This window comes from Petromyzon marinus, chromosome 42 (assembly GCF_048934315.1).
Source record: "Petromyzon marinus isolate PM22_M1 ecotype Great Lakes invasive population chromosome 42, UKy_Petmar_22M1.pri1.0, whole genome shotgun sequence".
Taxonomy (NCBI): Eukaryota; Metazoa; Chordata; class Hyperoartia; order Petromyzontiformes; family Petromyzontidae; genus Petromyzon; species Petromyzon marinus.
Window position 1 is genome coordinate 6,315,544 of NC_133708.1, and position 13,617 is coordinate 6,329,160.

The 13,617-nt window shown below is 47.5% G+C and overlaps 1 protein-coding gene across 1 annotated transcript in view; it reads right to left on the bottom strand.

The window, feature by feature from the left end:
- The window catches only part of LOC116951224 (beta-1,4 N-acetylgalactosaminyltransferase 1-like), a 71,569-nt gene extending 65,790 nt beyond the window's left edge, over positions 1-5,779 (bottom strand). The window contains exon 1 of the mRNA XM_032969714.2: positions 4,944-5,779. The gene's annotated coding sequence lies outside the window, so the exon portion shown is untranslated. The remainder of the gene's footprint in view (positions 1-4,943) is intronic.
- Positions 5,780-13,617: the final 7,838 nt, after the last annotated feature.

Sequence of the window (13,617 nt, forward strand, 5' to 3'; positions counted from 1 at the left end):
TTACACGGAGAGCCTCTCCTTCTTCTGGCACAGCATTGAACAAATTGGTGAGACACCATTAGGGTATTCGCGTTGCATCTGGAATCAACATGAATCGCCATTGAATCGTCTTCTCTTTTGAGGCTCAGTCGACCTAGGGGAGTCCCAGGAATGTGTTTATAGGAAAGCGTCAAGGAGTGGCACCACAAGTTCTGGTGCGTCCACCCTGGGAGCGTTCAGAGAAAGTCGACATTATTCAAGGATGAGGTGTTGTAACTCGCAATGTTGATCCTCAACAGCTGTTGGAAAATGACGCTGTCATCCAAGCTCTGACAGAGACTTAGTTGAACATCACGAAGCCGCATTCATGCGTGGAGAACCTCTCTGTTGAGGGGTGATATCCAGCACAAACATACTGTAATCACCCAGGAATAGCCTTAACGCTCGTGACGTCACTCCACATGGAGCACCATCCCTCCTCATTAATAATCATGAGCAGGTGACGTCACCCCACATGGAGCACCCCCTCCCCTCATTAATAATCATGAGCAGGTGACGTCACTCCACATGGAGCACCATCCCCCCTCATTAATAATCATGAACAGGTGACGTCACTCCACATGGAGCACCCTCTCCGCTCATTAATAATCATGAGCAGGTGACGTCACTCCACATGGAGCACCATCCCCCCTCATTAATAATCATGAACAGGTGACGTCACTCCACATGGAGCACCATCCCCCCTCATTAATAATCATGAGCAGGTGACGTCACCCCACATGGAGCACCCCCTCCCCTCATTAATAATCATGAGCAGGTGACGTCACTCCACATGGAGCACCATCCCCCCTCATTAATAATCATGAACAGGTGACGTCACTCCACATGGAGCACCCTCTCCGCTCATTAATAATCATGAGCAGGTGACGTCACTCCAAATGGAGCACCCTCCGCTCATTAATAATCATGAGCAGGTGACGCCACTCCACATGGAGCACCACCCCCCTCATTAATAATCATGAGCAGGTGACGTCACTCCACATGGAGTACCCTCTCCGCTCATTAATAATCATGAGCAGGTGACGTCAATCCACATGGAGAACCACCCCCCTCATTAATAATCATGAGCAGGTTGACGCCACTCCACATGGAGCACCACCCCCCTCATTAATTATCATGAGCAGGTGACGTCACTCCACATGGAGCACCCTCTCCGCTCATTAATAATCATGAGCAGGTGACGTCACTCCGCATGGAGCACCCTCTCCCCTCATTAATAATCATGAGCAGGTGACGTCGTTCCACATAGAACAGCCCCCCTCATTAATAATCATAATAAGGTGACGTCCTCCAAATGGACACCCCCCCCCCCCCCCCATTCACAATAATTAGCAGGTGACGTCACTCCACATGGGGGGCGAGGTGCCTCCTCCCCCCTCCTCGGCGTCAACTGACAACCCTCACTACAAAGGCAGAACCCTCAAGTCACGTGATCTCCGTGACGCTGTTGTTGAGACATCAAAGTAAAAAGGACGTCATGATGAACAAAGGATTTTAACCTTAAAATTAAATAAGTCTGTGTGTCACCGCGGCCTTACAAACTGCACACGAATTGACGCAATGAATATCACGTCGCCGTCTGCTTTTCGCTTGCAAGTTTCATATTTACTGCAAAACACCCGTCCTTGGACGGGCAAAAGGCTCGTGAATACACAATTACCCACGTATCCTTACATTTAGACGTAATGCGTAACGCATCCAATGCGGACAGCGCTGTCCTCCAGACAGTCTCGTCCCCTCACCTGATGAAGGCCGCTTGTGTTGTGGCCGAAACGTCGTGATTTTTTGTTATTTTTTGTTATTTTATTTTCACCTACGTGACTTTACCCAATAGAACCAAAGAGTATGGATCCTAGCAGTCACGAAAGCTTTAAATCTAGAAAGGAGGGTTGATATTGCTCAACAGCTTGATGTGCTCATGGCGCAGTGAGAGGCTCTGTGTCACTCGTTCACCTCCCAAGGCGCTGTTGCGTCGGTTTGTAACATTCGCCCGCAAAGGTCAACCAATTCGCCCGCAAATGTCAACTCAATCACACGCATAATCGACCTGTAAATACATCGACACTCATACAAAGGCGACTACGCGCATTACGACTCACATTAAGATGCAAATTTGCACGCAAAACATACCTTGTGCGGATGAAACATTACGCACTTAAAGGGGAATATTCGATATTTTTGTCAGTGTCAATGAGCGCGCTTGTAATAAAGTAATCAGGCAGACAATGTTCCCTCCCATGTCTGTACCTACACGTAAAGAACATACGTATGTTGCGCGTGCCATTAACCACTCGGGCTTCTGCGAGTGCAGCATTTTAGCAGCATTGGTTCAACAAAAGCAATCTGGTTTCGACATTTAGTGTCTCACCAGCAGTCAGCCTCAGATGAATTCATGCTGGGGAATTACACGATTTGCATTGGCAAACAGCCTCTTTCTGTTAGATAAGGGGCCCCTCATTCGACACAAATCTCCATAGGGCACAACACAGAATCACGATGATTTTCAAGGCGCATTGTAACCCGATTATTATTTTTCGATTTAAAGCTTTCGTGACTGCAAGGATTCATCTTCTTTGGTTCTTTCGGTAAAGTCACGTAGAATGAGAATAAAATAATAAATTGATAAAATAAAATAACACGTAATATTTTATTTTATCAATTTATTATTTTATTCTCATTCTACGTGACTTTACCGAAAGAACCAAAGAAGCCGATTATTATTATTCGTCGTTATCATTTGTCGCGGCTAAAACGGCGCTCAAATCCCCGCCACGCTCTGCAGGCACCAAACGGCGCGTGGTGTTCACCTGGCAGGGCGCGTCGCCTTCCCCGGACCTCGCCCCCCTCAACCACGACGTGGCCGGATTGGAGTGGAGTTCGGTGTACTCGCAATAAGGGGGCGCGTAACCGGTTAACCGTGTTAAGGTTTAGCAACGCAGCGTGGGTGTGTTATGGTCAAAACGTCGTAAGAAATGTCTTATTGTTTTATATATATATTTTATTATTTTATTGTTTCCCTTCAACGTGACTTTACCGAAAGAGCTAAGAATATGAATGACTGCAGTCACGAAAGCTTAATTCAAAAGAAAAACTCGTTTTTTTTTCAACTTCTGCACCCAGATGAATAAATGAACCCGTCGACGTCTGAATTGTTGCTCAAGTCCACCGAAGCAACACTCCGCTGTGGCAGCTCATTGTTTATATATTTATTTTATTTATACTTGTTATGCAACGTTATTAATATCCTAATATATGCAAGACTGTGTTGGCCTATGATATGTAACAAAAGTCCGAGATAGTAGCGTCAGAGTGACTGCAATATCGTAATGCTCAAGACACGATGCCGTGTTGCACACTTTGAGATTCCCGCAAGATCAGAGGTTCCCATTATACTGTGGCGTTGCTGTATACCGTGTTTGTTAATAGCCGTGCTTCCAGTACCAATTTAAATGTAACTCAGGAGTTATCCGAACTGCGGTTTCCTCCCTGCCAAACGTCTTCTCGCCATCGCGAAGTATAAAAATCGCGAAAATAAAAAATCGAAAATCTGAAACATTCTGTGTATAAGTGTTACGACACTCGGTCTGGCGGACTCCGTGCAACTGCATTGTCAGAGTGTGTCGCCAACCGATGGCGTGGGGTATAGCCGATTTCTCATTCAATCATTCTTGACATTTAAATTGGTTGAGTGTCACCCGGGCTGAAAATCCTGGCTCCGCCCCTGGTGACGCTTACCTTGCGTTTGCAGTGGAGCACAAAGCACAACCAAAAACATCAACAACTCACTGTCGTCAATAAAAAAACACTGTGGCCTAAAAAAGGAAACGTACAGTCATTAGCGACGTATCGGGCAATGGCCTTTCTTCACAGGATAAATAGAGGTTCAGAGGGAAATACCTCTAAATATGCTATGAAGGGTCATTGTCCAAAACGTCGCTTATATCAGTTTATTTTTAGGGCCACATTGTTACGGACGAATGGTTGACCACTTGGTAGATGCCAAGAGTAGTCACTGCTTGGGTGCGGTAACACGCTATGTAACTATAGTTCACTTCGCTGGTCAGTGCGGGTTAATGAAGGCGGGGAGCGTAGAAGCACGGTACAACAATGTACGCTGCTGCACTGGCCTCTGCTGCCCGGCACGTAACGAATATACTTGACGGTGAATTGGCCGAACAGTGCAAAAGGATATGAAATAAAGACGATTCGCCTACCTTACCATATCTGCTCCTGCATATAAATGATATTTTACACGTCCGTGGGGAGCGCATCATTTCAGCAGCACGGGTAAAAAAAAACAATTTAAACTCTGGCTCCGGTTCCGACATTCAGTGGTTTGATCAGCAGCCAGGCTCGCTTAAACCAATGCTGGTGAACTGCGGGGAATACAGCTGCTGGCTGTGAAGGTCGCCGAGACGCGAGCACGGGTGGGATGGGAGAAGCCATGAGCGCCGCCAGAGAGAGGCACACATGGCGGTAGGAGGGTGATGATGGCAATGGTGGCATGTCCGAAGGGACGCGCTTCACGAGCGGAAACACAGCGAGGCACAGAGTGGGTGCGTTATTATCAGAATACGTAATTTAGCCAACCAGCTGGCATAATTTCGGGGGTTTAGACGGAAAACGCAATTTAACATTTCAAGTTACACACTAGAATAGAACCAAAGAGTATAGTTACACACTCGTGTCCTGTTACAGTCCTTACTTTCATAACGAACAATCTAGAAATACCTATCCCGTCCGTATCTTTTATTAAGCGATCTACCCCCATGCCACTGTGTAAATACGCGCTGTGTGTTGACACGCCGCATTGTTTTACAACTGCCGAATTGGGAACGATCGTCGAGGTACAATGTGGAATGGCGGATTTTGACATGTTTTGCGAGATATTACTTTCCACTTACCCGGTGCAGAAGTTTTATGTTTGCGACGTTCTTCCGACAGGCTTCAGCGTTTCAGCTCTCCCAGGACTGCCCAGCAGCAGGAATCGGAGACCCCCTGTAGCAGAACTCAACCGTCGCTATCGTGACTCGCGGATGCCAGCCTCACCAGTGACCCCCCCCACCTCCAACTCACCCCGTGCCAGAGCGGCTGTGGACACGCGGGCACACCTGCGGGGGCGGTGCTGCCGTGTAGCTCACCGCCACGGCAACGCCACGATCATGCTGATGCGTGACTCTGACCGCGAGTGTCATCTTCTCTCGACCACGTAAAAGCAGCCCCTGAATTTCCATTCATGATAATTACGCATGACGATGCAAGTTCAGTGTCAAACTATAACTACACTACGCCCCGGGGAGTGGTAACTTCGAAACGGCTCCTTTAGCAATCGCCCTCCTTCATTAATAGCATCTCGAGCATCAGCCCGGACGGGCGCGCGATTGTCCACGTGTATTTTGAAGCGGCACTTTTTCGATCTGCCGAGGCAATCGTGATCGCCGCTCTCGGCTCTCTGTTGGTCGCCGTCTGCGTTACGCCACGCGCGCGCGCGCTCCCAGTTCCACTTCGCTGCGTTCTTGGCGGCCGCGGCGAATCGCCACGGCTATTTGAGAACGGAGGCGATGTTATTTCCTCCACTAAATCTTGCAGCACTGATTGGCAGAAGTGTGAATACATCGCAGCACCATTATCCACCTGTCCTATTTAATGTTAACTGTGTTTTTGCTAATACATTTACACGAACGTAGATCTTACATGCACCTGGGCCTAACTTTCTCATGTTACACGTCCACCCCCGCGTGTTCTTGCTACGGAATTCCTTCAGGAGCCCCAACTCGTTCTCGGCGATGCTGAAGATTTTGGGCTTTTGTTTTATTATTATTGCTGCTGCTACTACTGTCCTCACACAGCACCACGGATCTCCCGTCTAAAAGAGCCCGGTAACTGGTTACAGGGAATCATCCGTGTGACAACATTAAAATTAAATAATGATCATATATATTCTTAGTTTTTTCGGTAAAGTCACGTTGAAGAGAAACAACAAAATAATAAAATATATTGTTTTATATATATTTTATTATTTTGTTGTTTCTCTTCAACGTGACTTTACCGAAAAAAACTATGAATATGAATTACTGCAGTCACGAAAGCTTTAAATCAAAATGATCATATATTTATACTCTTTGGTTCTTTCGGGTAAAGTCACGTGGTAGGTGTAAAATAAATTAAATCACGACGTTCCGGGCGCAACACAAGCGTCCGTCATCAGGTGCGACAACCACAGCCCACTCCAGCAATTGTCTCTTGCTGTGGTTGTCCCACCTGATGACGGACGCTCGTGTTGCGCCCGGAACGTCGTGATTTAATTTATTTTATTTTATACCTACGTGACTTTACCCGAAAGAACCAAAGGGTATGGATCCCTGCAGTCACGAAAACTTCAAATCTGGATAATATATGTATTATTTTAATACTTGTAATATTAGTTCATGCTCAGAGTGTGTGTGGCGTGTCCCTTATTAATGATCATTTTGACCATTATCCATGATCAGTTCATTGCTGGGTGAAAGCCCTCTCATTGTCCTCGCATATCATCATGTGATGTAACGACTCACCTGCAACCCATCCAAAGTCAAAGATCCCCCGTATAGCTTTAACAGTCATTTTGAGCAAGTGCTGTTAGCGAGCACCTATGAAGGCCGGCACGGCACACGAGAAAGTGGGTGGCCAGCACCATGCCAGACCGCCTTTGTCTTCCTAGTGGCGATGTTTACACACCGAACCAGACAATCATTTGAGGCTGAGTCGACCTAGAGGTGACCCAGGGCCGGTTTCAGGTCACCGTCACTGGTGTTGGCCGTGAGCGGCACTCGTGTTACCGGGTTCGTCGTGCAGCGCGCCAACCACTCCACTAGCGCTCCCTACAACATTATTATATATACACACACACAAGTACACACACGAGCTGGTTTAGTCGTTGTATCTCCTGTCTTGGCTGACCCACTCTGCTGACGCCATTCTTCACCCAGCACGGCCGCCGTCGGCCCATCCTTTGACGCGTCTCGTCTCGGCGGAATTCGGAGCTTTGCGCTCCCACGCAGCCCACCACAAACTGGTTACACGTCCACGTGCCGCTTATCATCGCCGAGTTCAGCGGTCCACAAAGCACCGGAGCCTATGCAGCAATCGCTCTCCGTGCGGTCCCCGCGCGGTGTAACGCGCACACCGCCTCCTCCACGCAGCGATCTTCACGGCTCTATCAGACCTGCTAAATATGTTTTAGTGCTGTGGTTGTTACCGGTACAGGGAGACCGTTGTTTGCTCTACAACGGGAAATAACAGACAGCTGTCCCGGTCCACTCGTCTTTCAACCCTCCTGTATTCGGATAACTAAAAGTAGTCTGCTTTTTACGTAATAATACAATGCCAACAATGGGTTTTGTATCTAGGATTTAAATACCATTCTGGCGCAAGAATCGCATTAATAGAGGACACATTTAAAAGAGAGCCATTTTTAATCAACAGTGGCCAGTGTTCGTTATTCCTTTCTCCCCCATCTCTGGGGTGTCGTTATTTGTTAGGTGTCTTTCAAACTTCTTCCGTCGTTACAATTAAACTGAATGCTTGGTTGTCACACGGCTATTTTATTTACACCCCGTTACAAAGGACTTCCCGTGGAGCCAATGACCCAGCTAGTTTCAAAAGCAACGGGGTGGAAGGAGCTCAACCGGCAGCCAGCAGCCATAACAGTCGAGGCATCGATTATTTCTAATATCAGCATGTAATGTTTATCTCATCACTACAGTCATCGGCTATGGTTGATCCACTGCTAGCTAAAAGAGTCCTCCCAAAAGCTGTCAGCATCTCTCACGGTTCTGAGATGCAACAACCCACCGAGTGTCCGTTGATTTAATCGCTCCATCTCCTCGCAGGCCGTGATCTCTTGATCGCTACCGATCCCGTAGATATCTGCGCTCTCAATTAATGTTAATTGCCAAGTAATATATTTTTTATATTTATTAAATCTCCTTAGTTCAACACGCTTTACATGGGGGGGGTTCTCTACATTTATTATTAATAAGTGATTTTAGATGGCAGGAGCGTGCAAGGGCCGTTGAATGTGTGGCCGTAACAAAGGCAGATGGCACATGGGTGTCACGAAAGGTCTACGGAGAAGCGGATGGACGGATTGGAGGGGCGAAAGGGCAGAAGAAGGAAATGGGCAGTAGAGCAGAAGTTAATATTTAAGAGAGGAACGGAAGGTGGTTAAGGAGGGGGGCTGCTTCGTGTACAGGGGGAAGTTGACTGCGGTTGTGGTTGCGCAAGGTGAGAAATGCAGGTGCGTGTTAACTGCGGAAGCAGTGTGATTAATTATGAATGGTGAGTTAAACACAGAACACTCGGGCCGCGGGAGTATTGCTCCGCGATGGTTGGGGTTGAATTACACAGCACAGTACGTACACTTTCCTCGTGATGCTAGTGGTGGTGGCTCCGTGTGGCCCCCATGAAGCGCGACTTAAGGGGATATTCCGTTCTGAATGACGTAGCCAATGAAAGCCGTGTCCAAGGATTTGAAGATGCACCACCCTCCCACTCACCTACTCACGAGTCCACTCACTCGCCGGCCCTCCCACACACACACGAACCGATCCGCTCATCCAAAGATCTTCCGCATAGACTTAACAGATTGTCAGCGAGCACCTATGAAAGGCCGTCACGGTACACGAGGGAGTGGATTACCATCTCCACGCCAGACCGCCTTCGTCTTCCCTAGTGGCGACGTTTCACCTACACCGCACTCGGAATAACCGCTGCACTACGACACCCGCTCACCAGCCCGCTCATCCACCCACTTAACGACAAAGATCCCCCGTATAGCCTTGACAGACTGTTGGGGCAAGTGCTGTAAAGGCCTGCACAGCACGCGAGGGAATTGGGTGGCCAGCAACACGCCTGGGCGCCTGTCTCCCGAGTAGCGATGTTTGCACATCGTACCAGGTACTAATTTGAGGTTGAGGCTACCTAGGGGAGGCCCGTGACCTGTTCAGAAACAGCCACTAGTGTTGGCTGCGAGCGGCAATTGAACTCGGGTCGCAATTGAACTCGTCATAGCCTAGCGCGCTTACTGCTACACCACCACTCTCCACTTCCACTCACCCTCCCGCATCCCAGGAGCCCCCAATAGAGCACCACTGTCAATGTAGCGGTTGCATCGCCAAATGATTTGTTTATCGTCAGTCCAGTATGGCCACTCTTAGGAGTGTGGGAGTGAACGGACACACACTGTAAACAAAAGAGAGTCCCCGTACAAGGTAGAAATGAACTCCATGGCGGGGCATGAGAGACGAACACGAAGCAGTCAATTCTACCCGGTAACTCGACACACAGAGACGACTGTAAATTGATGCTCCATAGCCTCCGAAATCATTAAACTAGCTCTTGTATCGCCTATGGCAGGAGCAGAAATGCGTACAGGAGCTCGATGCCAATGCCGAAATCTGCTGGCCACGGCGAGACGGCTTTAGCAGAGAGAGAGTTCGTGTATCTACGGGATCCGTTTGGCCAGTATTAAGACGATACAAATAGAGTAGAAATGGCTCCACCTTTTCTGGTAACAATGTATATATTAAGTATCAAACCATCTTTCTTTGAATGTTTTGCCACAAGTTTGTGTGGTTAATGCTGACTTGATGGCTTGTGATAGTTATATATTTTGTGTTCGAAGTCTTTGAACATGTTAAAACCTCCTGTATTGTTGCCATGAAGGGTAAAGTTTTTTTGTTATCAGCATTTGTGTGACGTTGATGCTCCTCCTTCGACGTCGAAGGAGCGCAAACTGCAGTGGATTTGTTGAAAAAGTTATTTAAATACAGTATTTAATTTATTGTTGATAATGAGGATATATTAAATAAGTTGATTATACTGGTAGGGACCTCTTGGTTACACCAGCCCACAGGGGATTATTGTGTCCGTCCGTCGTGCATCCAAAAATGGGAGGGGTGGGGCTGGGTGGAGAGGGGAGGGTGGGGAGGGACTGGGTGGGGAGGGGAGGGTGAGGAGGGGCTGGGTGGAGAGGGGAGGGTGGGGAGGGGCTGGGTGGGGAGGGTGGGGAGGGGCTGGGTGGGGAGGGAGGGGCTGAGTGGGGAGGGGAGGGTGGGGAGGGGCTGGGTGGGGAGGGTGAGGAGGGGCTTGGTGGGGAGGTTGGGGAGGGGCTGGGTGGGGAGGGGCTGGGTGGGGAGGGGCTAGTCACCCCGTGGTGCCCTTACAAAACTCAACGTTTAACCTACTCACGCCGGCTTGTGCCCGCCCTCACAGTCGGGCATATTTGCGGAATACACCACGTGGTGCCGTTGACCCTGGCCATTGACCGAGCAACCCAACGTTCCTACCAGCTCCCTCCGCAGGAATGTGTTGTTGTTGTTGTTGAAAATGTAACATGTATAAATCAAACAGCAACATATTTCATTCCATAAATTGCTTGATAATTGAACATGTTGAATACATCTTCATTTGATAATTTCATATGCTGCCGACAATTAAACATATACTAAATAATTATTTTAAATATACAGTATTGTCGTAAATCGACATCTTTTTTTTTTACCTATAAAAGGCATTGTTTGTCTGTCTGTCTCTCTGTCTCTGTGTGTGTCTGTGTGTGTGGCCGGAACTTGCGAAGGAATTGGCTCGCGAACCGTGGGGTTTACTTTAAAACAAGTACCCAGGTAGCACGCCATAAGCCCCGTGCTGAGCCAGCGCTATTCCGATTTCGCGTCTGTCGCCTCTAAAGTAGTTTAATGAGCGATTTAGTGCTGTTTTCGGTTATTAATTTCTTACATAGCACGTGCTCGACCCTACCAACTCACACGCGTTCGGTGGGGGGGGGGGGCCTACCAAGTTCTACCGTTCGGTAGGGGTGAGGGGAATTCTTTTTCGCGTGGACACTGCGCAAGGTAACACGCAGATTTACAGCTCCCTTCAAACAATTATTACCATGATTATTTACTCATTACAAATTGCCTTTTATAGGTTAGATTTAATGACAGGGATGAAACAATGTTTATGAAGAATAGCCTGTTTCTGTACTTTTGAGGCATAAGCTCTACGCAATATCACTTACTGCACAGGGGCAAACCAATAAATGTACTCAATTACGTCTTCATTCTATCATATTTACATTTGCCCCCTCAATACGGGGGTTGAGCAGTGACGTTATGTCAATTACGCTTGATTGGTGCGCATCTGCTCATAGTTACAGGTAGGTTAGGTTCATTTTGTATTCGTTGACTTTCATAAATTTGCCTGTGTGTAAGTGAAAATAAAAAAAATAGTGTGTGCGTGTAAATCGATGTGTGTGAGTCGATGTATGTGTGTGTCGGTCGATGTATGTGTGTAGGTCGATGTGTGTGTGTGTGTGAGTCCATGTGTGTGCAAGTCCATGTGTGTGTGTCAGTGTATGTGTGTGTCGTTGTGTGTGTACGTCGATATGTCTGCGTGTAAGTAGATGTGTGTGTGGTTCTATGTGCGTGTGAGTCGATGTGTGTATGTGGGTCCATGTGTGTGTGTAAGTCCATGTGTGTGTGTGTTAGTCAATATGTGTGTGTTTAAGTGCATATGTGTGTGTAGGTCGATGTGTGTGTGAGTCTATGTATGTGTGTATGTATGTGAGTCCATGTGTGTGTGTGTGTGGGTCGATGTGTGTGTGGGTCGATGTCTGTGTGTGAGTAAGTCGATGTGTGTGCGTGTCTTTTTCGCCCGGGCAATGCCGGGTACTTCCCCCTAGTTTATATATAAAATCTAAATGCAACAATTATCACGTGAGACATGGCAACATATGTAATGCCATACGCTTCTCCGCAGTTGATATTGTAAATCAGTGTTTACCTGTTTGACATGCTTATTTACCTGTTTATTTACCTGCTCAGCATTTGAAAAGTGCCCAAAACAAGCGTAGGGAGGTGCATGCGGAGAGACAAGAAGAGGCGGAGATTCCTGGATCCGAGTCAACAACAACCGCCATTAACCACTAAATGGCTGTGACATCACCACGGCGCTTGTGCCAGGTCAGGTGCACTTTGAGGCCACGTGAAGTGTCGAAGGCCCGCTGGCAGGAGGTCATGGAACAAACCAAGGGGACGGCCCATGCCAAGTCGCACGCCTTCGGCGGGATTGAGGGAGGCATTTTGTTTCACGTTAAAAATGCTATAAAATACACTAAACGCTGACGTTAATTCTTCACTGTGTGATCTCAACCCCCCCCCCCCACCCTGATGCGTGCAGTTATTATTACTATACAGTCGCTAGATGCTACCACTATAGGCCGTAGATATTACTGCAGAGCGGCCGGGGAGATCGTGGCTGGGGGGGGGGAGGGGTCAGGGGTAGCAGCCCAGCCCCAGCCTGCCAAGGTGCCACCTCGGCCGGCTGGACAATTTAGGCGAGGCAGGAGGCTCTGCAGAGGACTAGGCCGGACCACGCCACTCTGTCAGGTGAGTACTTTGTGCTATACAGTCGATAAATACTGCTATAGAGTCAGCATTTACTACTATAGTGATAGCAGGTACCACCACAGTCGGTATGCACTGCTGTAATCACAGCAGGTACCACCACAGTATGCACTGCTGTAATCATTGCAGGTACCACCACAGTCAGTACGCACTGCTGTTAGATTTTAAAGAATAGTTTTGCAATATTTTTAAAACCCGAGCAATGCCGGGTACTTCCCGCTAGTAAATTAATAAAATACTTCCCCTTCACGAAGAACCATCGTGCTTCCAGGTAGGTGCCTATCCTCAGCGTCTAACATTGGATTAGCGCCGCCCCTCCACCCCTTCTCCTGTTGTATATGCCGGGTATTGAAAATTCTATTGGAAATATTCAAATGTAAATGAAATTTTCTGAAATATGCGTAATTATATGAAGTTATGTTAATTTCTGTAAATATGCGCATAAATTATGCTAATCGGATAGACAATCATATTAATTTATGCGATTGTATGCGATTATGCTATTTAGGCTTAGCTTACTAGCCCAGGGTCGTATCATCAACCGGGATCATACAATGAATTGTATGAATCCTCTTTGGTTCTATTCGGTTAAGTCACGTAGGTAAAAAATAAAACAACAAAAATCACGACGTTTCGGCCACAACACAAGCGGCCTTCATCAGGTGAAGGGATCAGGCTGTCTCGAGGACAGCGCTGGAGTGGAACACAGCCACGCTCAGACCGCGACCTTTAAGCTGTGTGCAAGGAAACAAGGTGCCTTGACAAAGGAATTAGCATAAAAATTAGCATTTTATTGGCCGACTTAGCATAGAGGTGGTGTACATGCGGGTGCACATGCCGGTTGGCGCGGGGGGGGGGGAGGGGGAGTTTACCTATTGATGGTGTGAAAAGGGAATTTAAGAGCTGTGAAAGTTTGGGGTACCACTATTTGAAAAATATACTGTACCATTGAAAATTAGTTTAATGTTTGGTTCGATTTAGAACATCTTTCCAATGGTTGCTTAATTTGAAACCATCTTCTCGGTTGAAATTGTGTCTGTGTTTGTAGATCTGAATTGCCTTGTGAACAAATCTGTGATAAAACCCGTGGGTTTGCAAAGAACCTTGGTATCGGAGAAAATTATATCGTGAT